This window comes from Alligator sinensis, unplaced genomic scaffold (genome assembly GCF_000455745.1).
Source record: "Alligator sinensis unplaced genomic scaffold, ASM45574v1 scaffold1277_2, whole genome shotgun sequence".
Classification (NCBI taxonomy): Eukaryota; Metazoa; Chordata; order Crocodylia; family Alligatoridae; genus Alligator; species Alligator sinensis.
The window spans coordinates 220,026-235,577 of record NW_005843023.1 but is presented as its reverse complement, the minus strand read 5'-3'; positions in this window follow the sequence as shown (position 1 = coordinate 235,577).

Genomic DNA, 15,552 nt, shown 5'->3' with positions numbered 1-15,552 from the left:
AATGGACAGAGTAGGACCCAGAGAGTTCTCATGAACGGATCCATGTCGTCTTGGTGATAAGTGGCCAGTTGTGTCCCTCAGGGGTCTGTGGTTGGACTGGTGTTTTTCAACATCTTTATCAATGATTTGGATGGGGGAGTGAAAAGCTCTCTGGCCAAGTCTGCGGATGACACCAAGTTCTGGGGCAGTGTGGTCACCTCAGAAGATAGGTTGCAGATACAGGCAGACCTGGACAGGCTCGAGAGTTGGGCAGAACGGAACCAGATGAAGTTTAACACTTCCAAGTATAAAGTGCTCCATCTGGGGGCAAACAACCCTCAACATACATACAGGCTCGGTGGTGACAGCTTGACTTGCACCATGGCCGAAACGGACTGAGGGGTAATGATTGACCATAGTATGAATAAAAGCCGTCAGTGTGAGGCAGTGGTCAGCAGGGCAAACAGCATGCTGGCATGCATCACCTTATGGACCTCATGTAAAACTAAGGAAGTGATATTCCCGCTGTACTCAGCACTGGAGTACTGTGTCCAGCACTGGACACAGTTGGAAGTCTGTGTCCAGTTCTGGGCACCGCACTTCAATAAGGAAGTGGAAAAACTTGAGAGGGTCCAGAAAAGATCAGGGACTTGCAAGGCAAGCCATACGAGGAAAGGCTGAGGGACCTGGGCCTCTTTAGCCTAAAGAAGAGAAGGTTGAGAGGGGACTTGATATCAGCTTACTGCTATATCAGAGGAGTACATCAGGAGCTTGGTAAACAACTGTTCATTAGGGCACCCCTGGGGAAGACCAGGACCAATGGATACAAATTCCTGGAAGGCTACTTCAGGCTTAATTCCAGGAAAAACTTCACAGTCAGGGTGTCCACACTATGGAATAAACTCCCTCCAGAGGTGGTGCAGTCACCTACTCTGGTGGCTTTCAAGAGTAGACTAGACAGTCACCTCGCTGGGGTCCCCTAACCCCAGTTGTCTTCCTGCCTAGAGCGGGGCGGGGGCTGGACCCAAAGATCTGCAAGGTCCCTGCTAGCCCCCAGCAGTCTATGAATCCATGAATACCTGGAGTTCTGCAGCAGAATTCCTAGAAGCCTGTACCATGTATTGCAGGATTCTACGAATTCTGCTGCAGAACTCCAGGGATTGTTTTGTAGCCACTTCTCATCGACATCTTCCACCCTTTTGTCCCCCAGCAAGTCAGTCCTGTCTTGGGTCTCATTTATTTTCATTATCACTGCATTATGCTGAATCACTTCCCCATATTTTCAGTACTTTGATTCTAATCCACTTGGATCAAATGACTCAGGGAGCCATTGTTTACAGCTATGAGGAACTTGGCTAGTCTTGCCTAAGCTTGATATGTAGCAAACGGGGTTGTCCGCTTTGGCCACCAGGACAAGAGGTGCTAGCGGTACGGCTATGCAGCAGAGACCCTCCCCCATGTGCTGTGCAGCTGCAGGCCACATGCCAGAGCCTAGCAGCTCTGCCACAATGCTGTCCATGAGTGCCTGGTGAAGGCCATCCTGGCTGCACTGGGGGAGATCTCTGTGAACCACACCATCCTGGGCTGTGAGAGCCAGATGCACCCTGTCATCATCATCACCCATGAGCAGGCCAAGAAAATTGTGATTGTGGATATCGCCATTCCCTTCGAGAACCAATGCCAAGCCTTCACTGGCTCTGGGGCTTGCAAGTGGCCGACACCCTAGTATTCTCTGTAACCTAGTTGCGTTCCTCTCCTCACCCTCACCCTCACCCCTCTTATGTTAGTCCCTTGCTCAGGCACATGGGTGAGACCTGTTTGTGCTCAACAAGTCTTTGTCATGGAATATGATGGAACAAGATGCGTGAAGGAAGTGGATTCAAATGGATGATGGATGCATACATGAGTGGTTAAACTTAATGCAAAGTGTATAGGTCACAGTTGGTTTGGAAGCAGCAGACTCCTGCAAGCCCTGTCTGAAAAGCATTTGGTCCAAATATTCTTCGTACTTAATAAGAATGGGACCCCAAATGAATTACCAGATGGATTTAATCTCAGATTTCTATTAAAAAATTGGTCCCAAACCTCTGTGCGTCTCTGAATAGGTTTGACATTAAGAAGGAACATAAGTAAATAGCTTAAGACATTTTCAGCCAGTCAATTCTATGCAGCCTATATGTCTTCACTGCATCTAATTATTTGCTAATCATTATTTGTGGCATTTGATTGTCTGATACAGTTTGAATGGGACACTAATGAATGGTTGCTACTATGAATTGCCATCCTCATTAAAGCTACTGGAATTTCATTGGTTGGCGTGAATAAAGAGATTTATCTGAATTCCCAGGAGAAATGGGTATGAAGGACAAGAGTGAACTTGTTTACATCAATATCAAATAATTGTTTTTTGTACTATTCAGTCTGTTCTACCAAGAGTGCTAGTTTTTAAGGCTTAGCATCTGCCAATCTTTGTTAAATAATCCTCATAAATCACCGTGACTCAAGGGTGTTTTTAATATAGTGATTTTTATTCCTGACATAAACTGCTCCCTGGCATAAACAGCAGTGACTGAGAATGCCTGTTACTGATGCACTTTAGTGTTTTAAGTGTGAGTACCAGCCATGGGGTGTAGAAAACTCACTTTTAAGTAGAGCCTCATTCCAGTTAATGCTGATATGTAATAAGGATCAGAGCTTCAGCAACTATAAACCCATAACAGATTCTTTCTACAGAGCATCCCTTTGTGGAACTAGCAAGGGCATCTCAAAGCCTTTCATAGATTTCATAGATTCATAGATGTTTGGGCCAGAAGGGACCTCAGCAGATCACTGAGTCCGACCCCTGCCCTGGGCAGGAAATAGTGACCCCAGTCAGGTGCATGTCTAGCCTCCTCTTGAAGATGCCTAGGTAGGGAAGAGCACCCTTGGAAGTTCTTCCTGATCTCTAACCTAAATCTGCTCTTGGTCAGTTTGCAGCCATTGTTCCTAGTTATTCCAAGGGATGACCCGGTAAACAGAGCGACTCTTATTCCTTGCTGCCCTCTCCCCCTGCCCCTGATGAATTTGTAGGCAGCCACAAGATTGCCTCTCAGCCTTCTCCTGCAGAGGCTGAAGAGATCCAGGTCCCTCAGTCTCTCCTTGTAGGGCTTTGCCCGCAGGCCCCTAACCATATGAGTGGTCCTCCTCTGAATCCTCTTGAGGTTGTCCACATCCCTCTTGAAGTGTGGCACCCAAAACTTGATGCAGAGCCCCGCCTGCTCCCCCAGCCCCCCCGCCCATTTCCCCGTTCCCCCATGGCTGCCCCTGCCCGCCCCAGCTCCGTTCTTTAGAAAAAAATCCGGTGCTCACCAGGTGCTGCCGGGCTGGGGGAGGGGGGCGATCCCTGCTGCCCTCCACTGCATGGAGGGCTCTGCACAAGCCCCCTCGACCCTCCCCACTCACCTGGCCGCCACACGGCTGCCCCGCCTGCCATGGCTCTGGCCCTTTAAGAAAAAAAAAAAGCCGAGAAAAGCCCTGGGACTCACCACTCCTGGTGCAGCCTCAGGGCTCGTGGCTCGTGCAAAGCCCCCCATGCAGCATGGGGCAGTGGGAACCACCCTCCACCCAGCAGCATCTGTTGAATCGGGGCTTTTTTCCCCCCAAGTGCTGGGAACTGGGCAGGCAGGGCAGCCATTGCTGGGCTGGTAGAGGGGCAGGGATGGGCCTGGCCTGGCCTGGCTGATTCGGCCGAATCGAATCAGGACAGTGATTTGAATCACTGAATCGAATCACTGTCCCCTGAATCGGGCGAATCCGAATCCAAAGTGAATACTAGCTGCTTCACACAGGCTTAGTAATTAGCTACCCATGTAAGAACGAGCTCTCCCAACTATTCAATTGGTCCAGTAAAAGATATCACAGAAAAACCCTGCCTCTCAGACATTTCCTGGACCATCATGGCTACACCAGCACTTTAAGCCTACTGCAATACCTCCTTGGTTATCCAAATCCAAAAGCTGTTTGAAGATATGAAACTGTGGGATCTTATGAGGAGTTATACATACTAACACATGTTACATAATGTAAAAAACATACTAAATTTAACAGTAAATATACTAAATGCAATAAAACTTAAAAGAAAATAGTTTGTTATATAGTTACAAGACACACTCACAAGTAAGAGCTGAGATGCAGTACTCTATTAAATAGAGTTTTAAAGCAGTTACAACTCTAGCAGTTACAAAGTACAGCACCATATGAGTAGAGGAGAGTGCTAGTATTAAATGAAGACTAAAACCAGAGGTTTTGTTATACAGTCCCAGCAGTTACAAGTTAATGAAATGAAGTTGCTGCTCAGATACCCAGGGGTTGGATACTGGGACAAATATAACGGCAAATATTCCTGGAAGGGGGTGGGGGAGTGTTTTTTTTCCCTCCATGTGTGAAATGTATAGAAATATCAACTGGATGAATTTTCCTTGTTATGTGTAAAGACCACAGAACTGCTACACCTTGTAGGTTAAGGGGGGGAGGGTGAGAGGAACCCACAAAAAAACCCCAAAACCTTCCAAGTGCATGTGGATGGGTATGTGTTCACATGTGTGTATGTATGTATATGTGCATGAGTGCACGTGTTTGCAAGGGTCCAAATGATTTATCTCTTACCAGCTGTTTCACTTACAGCATTGGCAAAGTAAAGAAGAAAAGACCTCAGATGAGGTATCTAGAGTCTGTTTGAGGGAGAAAGATACCACACCTGAGTTAATGTTAGCTACATACACATGTTCAAACAATCTGGAAGAATTCTCCCAGGCTTGTTCCTGTAACAGAAAAACTTCTCCAAAGCTTTCTGAACAGATATTTGAATAATTAGCCCTTGAAGAGCAGAGAGCTTGCAGCACTGATGCTGTGTACCCATAGGGGTCCTTGTGCTCACATCTCAGCATACTTTGTAGGCTCCTTCAGTCTTTCTGGCCACAGTTAGCAGCAATGCACAGGGGTGCCTGATTCTTGGCTGGAACAGAAAAGTCTAACTTGAGCAACACACTGATTCTGTGCCAGGAAGTTGGAGTCAGAAGCAAAGCACCATGGGATGCTGGAGGACTATACTGTGGTTTCTCTCAGAAGAGAACGTGTACAGGCATACGCTCTTACAGGAGAAACTCTCCTGGGACTAATTTAAACCTAGTTGTTCCCAGTTTATTTTTTTCCTAGTGTGGTCATTTTTGCTCTGAGAGAATAATCCTGAACATCTGTACACTCATTGTTTCTCCTGAGAGAGCAGAAACTTTCCCAGGAGAAACTGCATGTCTGTACATGGCTGACAATGTGTGTGTGCTTGCTCATGCATATATGTGTACACATAGATCCACATCATTAATGAAAATGCATGTGTCTGCATAGGCGACTAGTGAAGGGGGCACGTGCCACCCTTGAGATTGGTCGCCACTGCTGCCGGCCTCTGTGGACAGTTGCCACTCGCTATGCCACCGCTGCTGGTGTCTGCGGGAAGTCACTGCTCGCCACCCCCCTCCCCCTGCTGCTGCCAGCTACTGCTTGCCACACCACCACTGCCGCTGCTGTCACCGCCACTGTCTTCTGTGGGGCGCCACTGTCTTCTGTGGGTGGTCACCACTTGCCACCCCTGGCCACTGCTGCTGCCAGCTTCTGTGGGTGGTTACTGCTTTCCACCCTTCATGCTGCTGATGCTGCCGCCAGCTTCTGCAGGTGGTTGCCACCTGCCCACCCCCCCACCCCACTGCTGTTGGCTTATGTGGGCCACCACTGCTCACCACTGCTCACCACTCCGCCACCGATGCCGCCAATGCTGCCGCCCACAAACTGTGTCCCCCCCAGTCTCAGGAGGCTCCAGTCACCCATGTGTGTCTATATAAAACTTATTGACAGAAATCCCCTGGAGGGCATTGGACTGTGATTATGGAGGCCAAGGTTCTATGCTGGCTATGACACTGGTTTGCTGGATGCCACAGGGCAAATCTATGCCTCAGTTTCCTCGTATGCACGATGAACAGTACTGTTCTCTTTTATAACATGCTTTGGGCTCTACCAGTGAAAGCTGCTAGGTCATAGTAATAGTTTTTATTATATTTTCCTATGTTTGAACATGACACAGTAACAGAGTGGTCATCTGTCCTGCTATGGCTCCAGAACTCATGAGTTTGTCTTGTTTGGCCAGATTTCTGCCAACACAGCAATGAATGAGTACCTGGTTATGGAGACTGGGGAGCCCTGTTACCAAATCTGCCCATTACTTTGGGGTGTGCTCATTTATTAGGGATAGTTTCTAGGGTCTTGGTGATTCTGTCAATGTGCTGCTTGTGTTACTATACGGAGCTGTATTTCTCCCTTCTGCAAGCCCTCACCCCCAGTGGAGCTATCTTGCAGGACTCAATCTCAATGGGACTGGGTTCCTCCAGTCACCAAATCAGTCATACACACAAACACACACAAATTAACGTGACACGCCTGACCTGGCCGGGCTGATCAGCATGGACAGGCTGACACCCTCATATGCCAAGAATCAGTTCATAAGAGCAACAATAAAATGCAGTCAGACACAAGCACACAGGTAAACAGAATCCCTCTGAATCCGGCTGGGTGTCCAGCTGACACCCTCATGGGCCAGCATTCAGTTCATAAGGGCACGTCTGAGTCAAACTGGGTCAATCAGCCTGTACAAGCTGATCCCCTTATGTGTTTCAAACTCAGCACGTCCCAATCTTTGGCCTCTTGATGAGCAGACCCCACAATAATTTGGGCTTCACAGGGATCTTTAGCATAGGTAAAAGAAGCGTTGCTGCAGAGCACGGGAGGAAAGAGAAGCAGAGAAGGAAAAATATACCCAATTACTACCAGTTTGACTATAAAAGTTATTTATTGCTAAGCATATGAAATATATAATAGTACTAGTAGTAATAGACATGCAAAAGAAAAACAAACACCAACAATGACAATACTACCCTGGTTTCACTAAGTATTTGGGGAAACTTAGCTCAAGCTTAACTGATACAGTTCAGGTTCAGAAGTTTATGCCTAGAAAGAAGACAGAGAACGCTGGGATCTCACCTAGTCCACGGTACTCAGGCTGCAAAGCTGACAGGCACAGTCTGTAGCACAGTCCTTGAAGGGAGAGATGATCTGTTCTTCCAGCGTCCCAAGAACGACAGGGGATGGTGTCAGCACAGGGGTTTTCTTCTTCTCCTTCTTTCTTCCTGCTTCTACTTCTTTTCCTTCCTTTTCCTCTTCCTGTTCTTTCTCTTTTTCTAGCAGCACACACACTTACAGATTTTTATACCCTCAGTTCAGCTGCTTCGAAGCACCTTCAGTAGTGTAAATCATTGTCTTTTCTATTGACAAGGGGTTATCTGGTTTGGACCATCTCAGGAAACTGATTGATAATCAGGAAACACTTAAGATTAGGGAGTAACCCAAATACTTGGGAGCCAGCTTGAAATTCCTATGGGTGGCAGATATACTGATGGGATATCTCATGGTTTCTTCAGGAACAATAGATAGCTTGCAGCATCAGGATTTTGGATTTTTACTTGTTGTGCACAAGCCTCAGCTTAGCATGACTTTTCCAGATCTTACTATAGTCTTTTAACAGACTTAAAGCAATTATTGGGGTGCTCATAACCTTTTGTGGAGAGGACTCCCACCAGTCGTCTCGGGAAAGATATGACAACACCTGGGATTAGGGCTCCAGCAGGCTGGATGCTGTGATGAACCCTTAACCATTGTTCAAATGTTGCTCATACCCCCTCTGACTCGGTCTCTTGCCTCAGCATTCCCTAACCCGGCAACCGAGTTTTAGTCAATCAAGTTTAAATAGGCCTCCCATAGTGGGACCGGGGAATGTACGGCCCGAGATGCCTATTAAACTTAGAGGTGTGTGTGTGTCTGGGGGGAAAAAGTCCTTAGTAAATCCAGATTAGAACTGGTCTGATAAATGCTGAGCTGGGTGTGTATGAACATGGGTTGATTAACATTGGAAGCACAGATTCCCCATCATGCAGTGCTCTCCTGCTTCTCTGGTCCCAGAATTCACTGCAGTCTCTGCTTCAGGCTTTCTGTTTTCCATCTCTCATGTAAATGAATGGTCATCTGGTTCCATCTCGGATCTAAATGAGACCTAGGGCAGTTGATTCACTCTTGTCACCCTTATCTGGTGAGGGTCTTAGGTGCGTCTCTCACTGCATCTTAATCAGTTTCATTTAGGTAGAGGAGGGGAGGGGGGGAGGGTGAGTCCTTTGTGAGTCAGACAGACTGCATCCTGTGCCCCAGTTGCCCAAGAATACAGAGCTGAGACGTAACAGCCCAGAGTCACTAGATGTGATTCTGGCCACATCATTCCTTTGGATCTAGAAACTGGTGTCCTTCTGAATTCAACCAAGCTTTTACAGTCTAAAGTTATTGATAGTCAAACAGCGGCTAAAGGATGAGAAACTAAATGCAGGTTAAATCACCCACCCCATTCTGTAAGATCATCTGCAGACCTCTAGCTCCAAAAGTAACAGCCTCTGTCCTGAGCTGAAAGACCAGGTCTGTTGGCTCTCAGCAGCAGAGGATGTGCTAAATTCTATACATTATAAATTATTCTCTACACCAGCGTTACCATCTGATTTTTTTTTGTGGGTGATCAGCAGCTATAATTCCCACCACACTTACTGGGCATTGAGGATGTTCAGGTCACACTTATCTGGATTGTGGGAACTTCCTCAGGCACTGTTTTAAATACATTTTAGTGCCTTCTATGGACTTTGGTGCAAATGTTTCTCTAGAGGGATGCACATGCTTAATGGGAAACTGAGGCTACTCTAGACTCAATGAGTGGGCTTTATGCAAGGGGAGTTCCCAAGACAGCACTACTGTCCTGCTAGGCTTCCCAAGGGCAATTGCTTGATCATTCGTCATTCTTTGTTGGCATAGGATGCTGTTTGGTTTTAGTGTCAACCACATTAGGGGAAGGTAAAGAATTTGCCCTTGGGCATAGCACAGCAAGGAGCTATCTAAACTAATCGAGGCTGTTACAGACTACTTATTTTGTAGGAAACCTCAGGGAGTTTGAGGACTGTGTGGAAATTTTGCTCATCCCTCCCCTCCCTCCTATGTTTTATATCCATATTATCTTCCCAGGGACATTCCTGTGAAATTGTTCCTTCTCTACAGGACAGCCTGTGCTGTGCATGTGAGAGAGACCTCCTGTGGTATCTCTTTATCATGCCATGTCATCCTTTGATCCACAGATTTTATTCTAAATATTCTCTTTGGCCTCACTGGCTATGTTTTTAACTGGACAATCACATTATTAAGCAACTATCATAACTTATTGGCATGGGTGACTGGTGCCTCCCAAGTCTGGGAGGGTACCAGATTGCTGACCAAAGGGGAGTCCCCCAGCAGCCCATTGCTGAGCTGATCACCTGGCGGGGGTCCCCCAGCAGCTGATTGCCTGGAGCTTCCAGGGGGTGCACGGCTGATCTCAGGGGGTGCACGTACACACGTCGCCAATGTTTATTGGTGTGTGAAGATCTGTAATCCCTCATGCCAGCACTGCACAATTGTGTGCAGTGTGCCAGAACTGCTATATCTCAAGCAAGAGGAATGTATAACCTGGACGGAGAGGGCTGAGCCTGGATGATTTAGAACTGTGTTGCATGATGCAGTTTGAGATAGCCCTAACATGGTACCACACTGGCAAACTTCCTGTTGCTAACTTTGTCAGTGGGCCCAGAGCTCTTGGCTGCTTGCTGCTGGGTCTGGCGTTTGCCTTATATAAAGAAAATGTTGCAAGAAAGGGTTGGTCCATTTCCCTTATGCAAGAAACCCTCACTGGTCTGGGACCTTTGAAAAGGGCCTGCAGTCTGGGGAAAGTTAGTAAAACTTTTCTTACTGTACTGAGTAGGAAAGAGTCTGTTTGCTAAAAGTGCCTCATTGCAGATAACCTCTGGGGCTTGTGTTTGCATCAGTGGGTCAGACAGGGAAGGCTAAAACATGAATGGTATTTCCCCTCCACTCCCCATTAGCAGCCCCTCAATGTAAACAGACAACAAACCTCTCATTGTCTAGGAACAAGTGCTTTATCTCACTGGCAGAGGAGGTGGGGGTGGAATCTGTCATCAGCTCTGGGAAAACAATGTCTGCTTCTTGAGGCAGCAGGGGGCACTACAAAAGCTTTGTAGGCTGGGTCTTGACAGTAGGTTTCTGCTACAGAGCCCAGAGTTGATCAAATTTATTACTGTGGGAACAAGGGCAGCCAAGTTATTCCATATTCATTACTCTGGGAAATCTTCTCGTCCTCCTTGGTGGCTTCTGTGATGATGAAAATGGAATGTTTTGGATTTTATGACATACTATAAATACTTGGAAGTTGTATTTATTCAAGGCCGACTGTCCAAAATTCTTCTGAGAGACAGCTGGAACTTGCCAAAAAAGAGTGTAAGGGCAAAACTAAAAATATGCTGAGCCTCCCACTCAAGAAGTTAAAAATAATTTAAGATATATGTAAAAGGGGACTGGGTGGAAATGATCAGCCACAGCTGCTGAGCCAAAAAAAAAAGATCTTTGAAGCAGGAACTGCATACCTCCCCACCCTTTGAGAATTTGAGGATGCCTCAGCAGGTTTGTCATATCCCCAGTGACTGTGTATCCTTCTGCCCTCTGCTGAGTCAACTTGGAAATGCTCATGAATGTATCAAAAGAGCTGTTAACGCTGATGTGGTCTGCTGTTAGCATAGCTATATGGGTTGACCCTGCAGAGGATGAGCAGCAGGGGCGACGCATAGGGGTGCACACAGGTGCACATGCACCCCATGAGCGAGGCAGTGTAGCGCCTGTGGGCAGTCACCACTTGCCACTGTTCTGCACATATGGGGAGGAGACACCAGGGCTGTATGGATTGAAGTTACAACCTGTGCTCTCATCTTTTTTTTACCCTTATTCCTACATGCATTTAAAATAGGCCAAATCCCTGAGAGCACTGAGAAAAATACATGTGCAAGCAGAGCTCAGGGGGTTACTGTTGGCTTGTGTGGACAGATGTGATGTGTAGTTAGGGAGCTTAAAAGTGCTAGTGACTGTAAGCAGTCAGATCTCTATCTTTCCCTTTTTAGGCCTCGCGCTCTCTCTCTCTCTCTCTCTCTCTCCAGCCCCTCCCCCAGAATAGCATTTGCAAAGTTACCTTCCTGGCTAGGAACAGAAGTTACATACAAACTGGTTTAAGTGATCAGAAACTGGTTTAAACCTGCAACAGAACATAAGCTCATGCACATAAATCAGTTTCAAAATGGCCAAAACCAGTTTGAGATAAACTTGGTTGAATGTAGTATCAGAACTAACCAATTGAGGTCAAACTGGTTTCTGGAAGGTCCCAGATCCCTTCCTTGTTTAAGTTAAATAAGAGTCCTCCAGCATCCCGGCATGCTCTGCAGCCCTGGGCTGGGTTTGGCTGGGTTGCCTGTTCCAGCCAAGCAGGGCTGGCCCCACCCCTCTCCTCCCTAGCCGGAGCACTGTCACTGGGTGGGAAACCCTGCTCTGGAGTGCGGCTGGGTCTGCCTGGCAAGGGGGCAGCAGCTCTTGCTAGGCATCGTCAGCCCCCACATCCCCCTCACTTCTCCAGCAGCAGGAGCAGGGACCGGGACAGGCCCCGGTAGCCTGAGGGGAAGTGGGGAGTTAATCCCTCCATTACAGTGGATGGGCAGCACAGCACCAATAGGCTCCACTCGTGCACCTGGGGGTATGCACCCAGGGCCAGGGTGACTAGATGCCAGGAGCCTGAGGGGAAGTGGGGGTGTAATCCCCCCATTGCAGGTGCCCTGGGCTGAGTCCCTCTGAGGAGCAGCCAGCTGACCGCAGGAGTGGGCAGGGATGGGGGATGGGACCTGGCTGCAGCAGAGAGAGGGGGAGAGCTGGGGTTAGTTATGGAGCCCAACTCATCACTGCCTCCCGCTGGGGCAGCACAGCCCAGGCTGGGGCAGCCCCAGGGGGTGGGGGGTCATTAGCCACTGCCTCCTGTCTCCAGCCCCATACGGGGGCTGTGGTTTGCATGCGGGCTGCAACCGCAGCTGGTGGCAGAGTGAACTATCTCGGTGGGTGGAGGCGAAGTGCCTGTCACCTGCTGTCTGTTCATGGCAGCGCCAGGTGCTCAGGGTGGGCTGCCGTGGGCCCGGGGTGTGGGCAGCAGCAGGGGGACGCAATGGACAGTCGCAGCCCAGTGTGGTCTGGCCCGGCCCCGCAGCCCAGGGGTGTGGGCAGTGACTGGCCAGTGACAGCCCGCTTCTCCGTCTCCTAGTGGCACCGACAGAGCAAACCATTGCAGTGGGTGGCGGTGAGACACCTGTTGCCTGCTCTCAGTGGCACTGGGTGCTTGGGGCTGGGTTGACATGGGCCAGTTGCTGCTCATGCCCCTGGGCTGCAGGGCTGGGCTGGACTGGACTGCAGTGGTCCACTGGCTCCCCTCTCTGCTGCTCCTGCCCCTGGCCTGCAACAGTTTGCCATGAGCACCTGGCACTGCTGTAAGCAGGCAGTGGGTGACAGGTGCTTCACCTCTGCCTGCTGTGACGGTTTGCTCTGCTGCCACTGCTGCTGGGAGAGGGAGAGGCCAGGGAGCTGTGCTGCAGCTGCAGCCCACCTGCAAAGAGGCTGGAGGTGGGAGGGAGTTGGGCGGGGGGGGAGCACTGACTCCTGTCCCTTGGGGCCGCCCCAGCCTAGGCTGCACTGCCACAGCGGGAGGCAGTGCTGAGTCCCCAGCTCCCCTCATTCCCTGCCTTCCTTGCAGCCACATCACGTTCCCCCCCACTCCTTACAGCCGGCTGGCTGCTGCTTGGAGGGACTCGGCCCAGGGTGCCCATGCCACTGCTGCCTGCAATGGGAGGATTAAACCCGCTCTCCTGCCCCCCTTTCCCTTCAGGCTACTGGCATTTGCCTGCCACCACCCTGGGTGCACAAGCGGAGCCTATCGGTGCCCATGCTGCTCCCCTGCCCCGTGCAATAGGGTATTAAACTCCTACTTCCCTTCAGGCTACTGGGGTATGGCCAGCAAGTGAGTGGGGGTGGGGGACTGGGGACCCCTGACAGGAGCTTCATTGCTTGGCAGTTGCAGTGGGACAGGAACGGGGACAAAAGTCAGGTGTTTACTTCAAAAAGGCATTGGGGAGGCGGACAGGAGAGGGGCTGGAACAGCCAACAGCAAAGTATCCCCGATTCAGCAAGGAGACCCTGTCTTCCTAGGCATAGCTGTGGATGCAGAAAGCCTTCCTCCAATGCCCACAATCCGTTAGGGTATGAGAGCAGTAGATAGTCACGTTAGTCTGAAGTGAGGCACAAGGCAGGGAGGGAGGTTTGCAGGGGGACATGTTAGAGACTCATTTGTTCAATGAAGCATAAGCTTGCATAGGCAACAGCCCACTTGGTCAGATGCTAGGGTGAGAGAACCCCTGCATCCCAGGCCAGAGGCTATTGAGTGTCTTATTAGTATCGTGTCTTTGGAGCAGAGTGCATGTGTGTGTGTGTGCATGCATGTGCATGCATGCACACGCGCGTGTGTGTACACACACGCTCAAACTTTGAGGTGCTTGTCCAGGCACAGGGAATAGGTCAGGTTGCTTTGATGATGATGATGATGATGCACACAGGAAAATTAAGTGATGTCCTTGTGGAGATAGCAACATTCATGGGGTTGGCTAGGAGCATCAGGGTTAGGGAACCAACTGAATGATGAAAAAAAATTGTATCTACACAAACATTTTATTTGACTGGTGGATACATTTCACTGAATAAACTATACACCAAACAGCCAACCATCTGTTCAGCTGAAAAATTAATTATTCACAAATATGTAATTTTATTTGCCCTAAAATACCATCTACCAGGCATCAGACCATATGCAGATGAATAATTCAACATCCACTCTGTAGCTACAGCTTCTGCAAAAGTGAACCAAACTTAATTGTGTTGCTGATGAAGGAGTCAGATCATTCTGCCCTTCCCATGGTTCTATCAACTTGCAGTCCTTTGAGGAGTCAAAACAGTTGATCTCACAGAGCAGGCAATGAATTTGCATTCCCTAAGAATCAGTTGTTTAAGGTGGATGGAAAGTCAGCAAGTTTACTTGCATCTTTGTGACTAGAAACAATCCAAGATGAACTACTAAACAAGTTTCAGAGATGGGAAAATAAATGCAGTTCTCAGGTTTTGGACAGCTTTCCCCGGACAGCAAAATCTTATTATGATGAAATGGGAATTGTAATATTCAGGCAGAACCTTTTATCATATCAGTAGGTCGAGCCAAGTTTCTCTCAAGTGCAGTTATGGTCTGATTACATGGAAATAATGGCTTCCTACTTCAACCAAGAACCTATTTACCTTAGAATTTGGAATTTGACAAGGATTTAATCTGCTGCGTTCTTGTTCTGCAATACTATGACATCATGGGCTGGGGCCAAGCATGTTGCATACCTGCTTTGACCCAGCTGTGCATAAATTCTCAGCATATTTGCATGTAAAAATGTTTGTGTTAGTGAGGTGGCAGCAGTACAGTTTATGTTGTGAGTTGACCTTCTTTGGCTGCTCATGGAAAACATCTGTGCTGTGATGCACAGGTAACGTTTTACAAGACTGTCACCAAACTCTGTATTCTTCTGTGCTGACCTTATTTTGCTGTTGCTTCAGAGTTGTCCATTTTTTAGACCCTTCACTGTTTCTCAGGAAGCAAAGACCCTACTAAATCCTGGTTTGGTTATACTGTGAGTAATAAAAGCTAATTCTACTTAATTCAAACTATAAATTAAACATAGATACAGGTACTTCTAATAGGAGCCTCACATAGTTCACAGCATACAGCCCAGATCTGAGACAGACATTTCTGTTGCAGCTTCGCATAAATAAGATTTTAATTTTATAATACTAAGCTGCACCTTTTTTGGCTGCAAAAATCAATCAAGCTCACTATTTATTTTATGCCATGCCTGCCCACCAAGTCCTCAATATGATGCAGATTTTTTTCTTGCATGATATCTACTTTCTTAAAGATATCAGAGAAAAAGTAGGACTAACATGCAGGAAGAGACAGAAGATGGTGGGGCAAATGGATCATAGTAACATTAATATCCATTTCAATAAGGCGTGAAACTTTGCACTGTTTAGACTTAATTGAGTTTAACCAATTGCATACTCTTCCTTGGCAGTAAGCCCTAATGACTGAATTAATTCAGCATAGACATAAATTTCTAAAGCACTCTTTAAAACTTCTGTAGCATTTCTCCCAGCTTAAATGAAAAAGTAGTTAAAATAGATTATGGGTGTTAAAGTCATCTGACCCGGTGGGCTAGATGAGTGGCATGGGGCAGGTTTGCAGGCTGGATTGGGTGTGTGAACCCCTTTTTCCAGCATAGCTGATTTGATGGTTGCTCCAGCAAGTCTGGAACCTGCACTACCTGGAGGAGGGTTCACCACATGGAGCACAGTGCCACTCCAACTGGACTACACCATGCACATTACCTGGCCCAGCTGCTTTGGGATGTGTCACATGTAGCACAGGTCCCAGATGTGCTGGAGATGCTGCCAGATGAGGTAGGC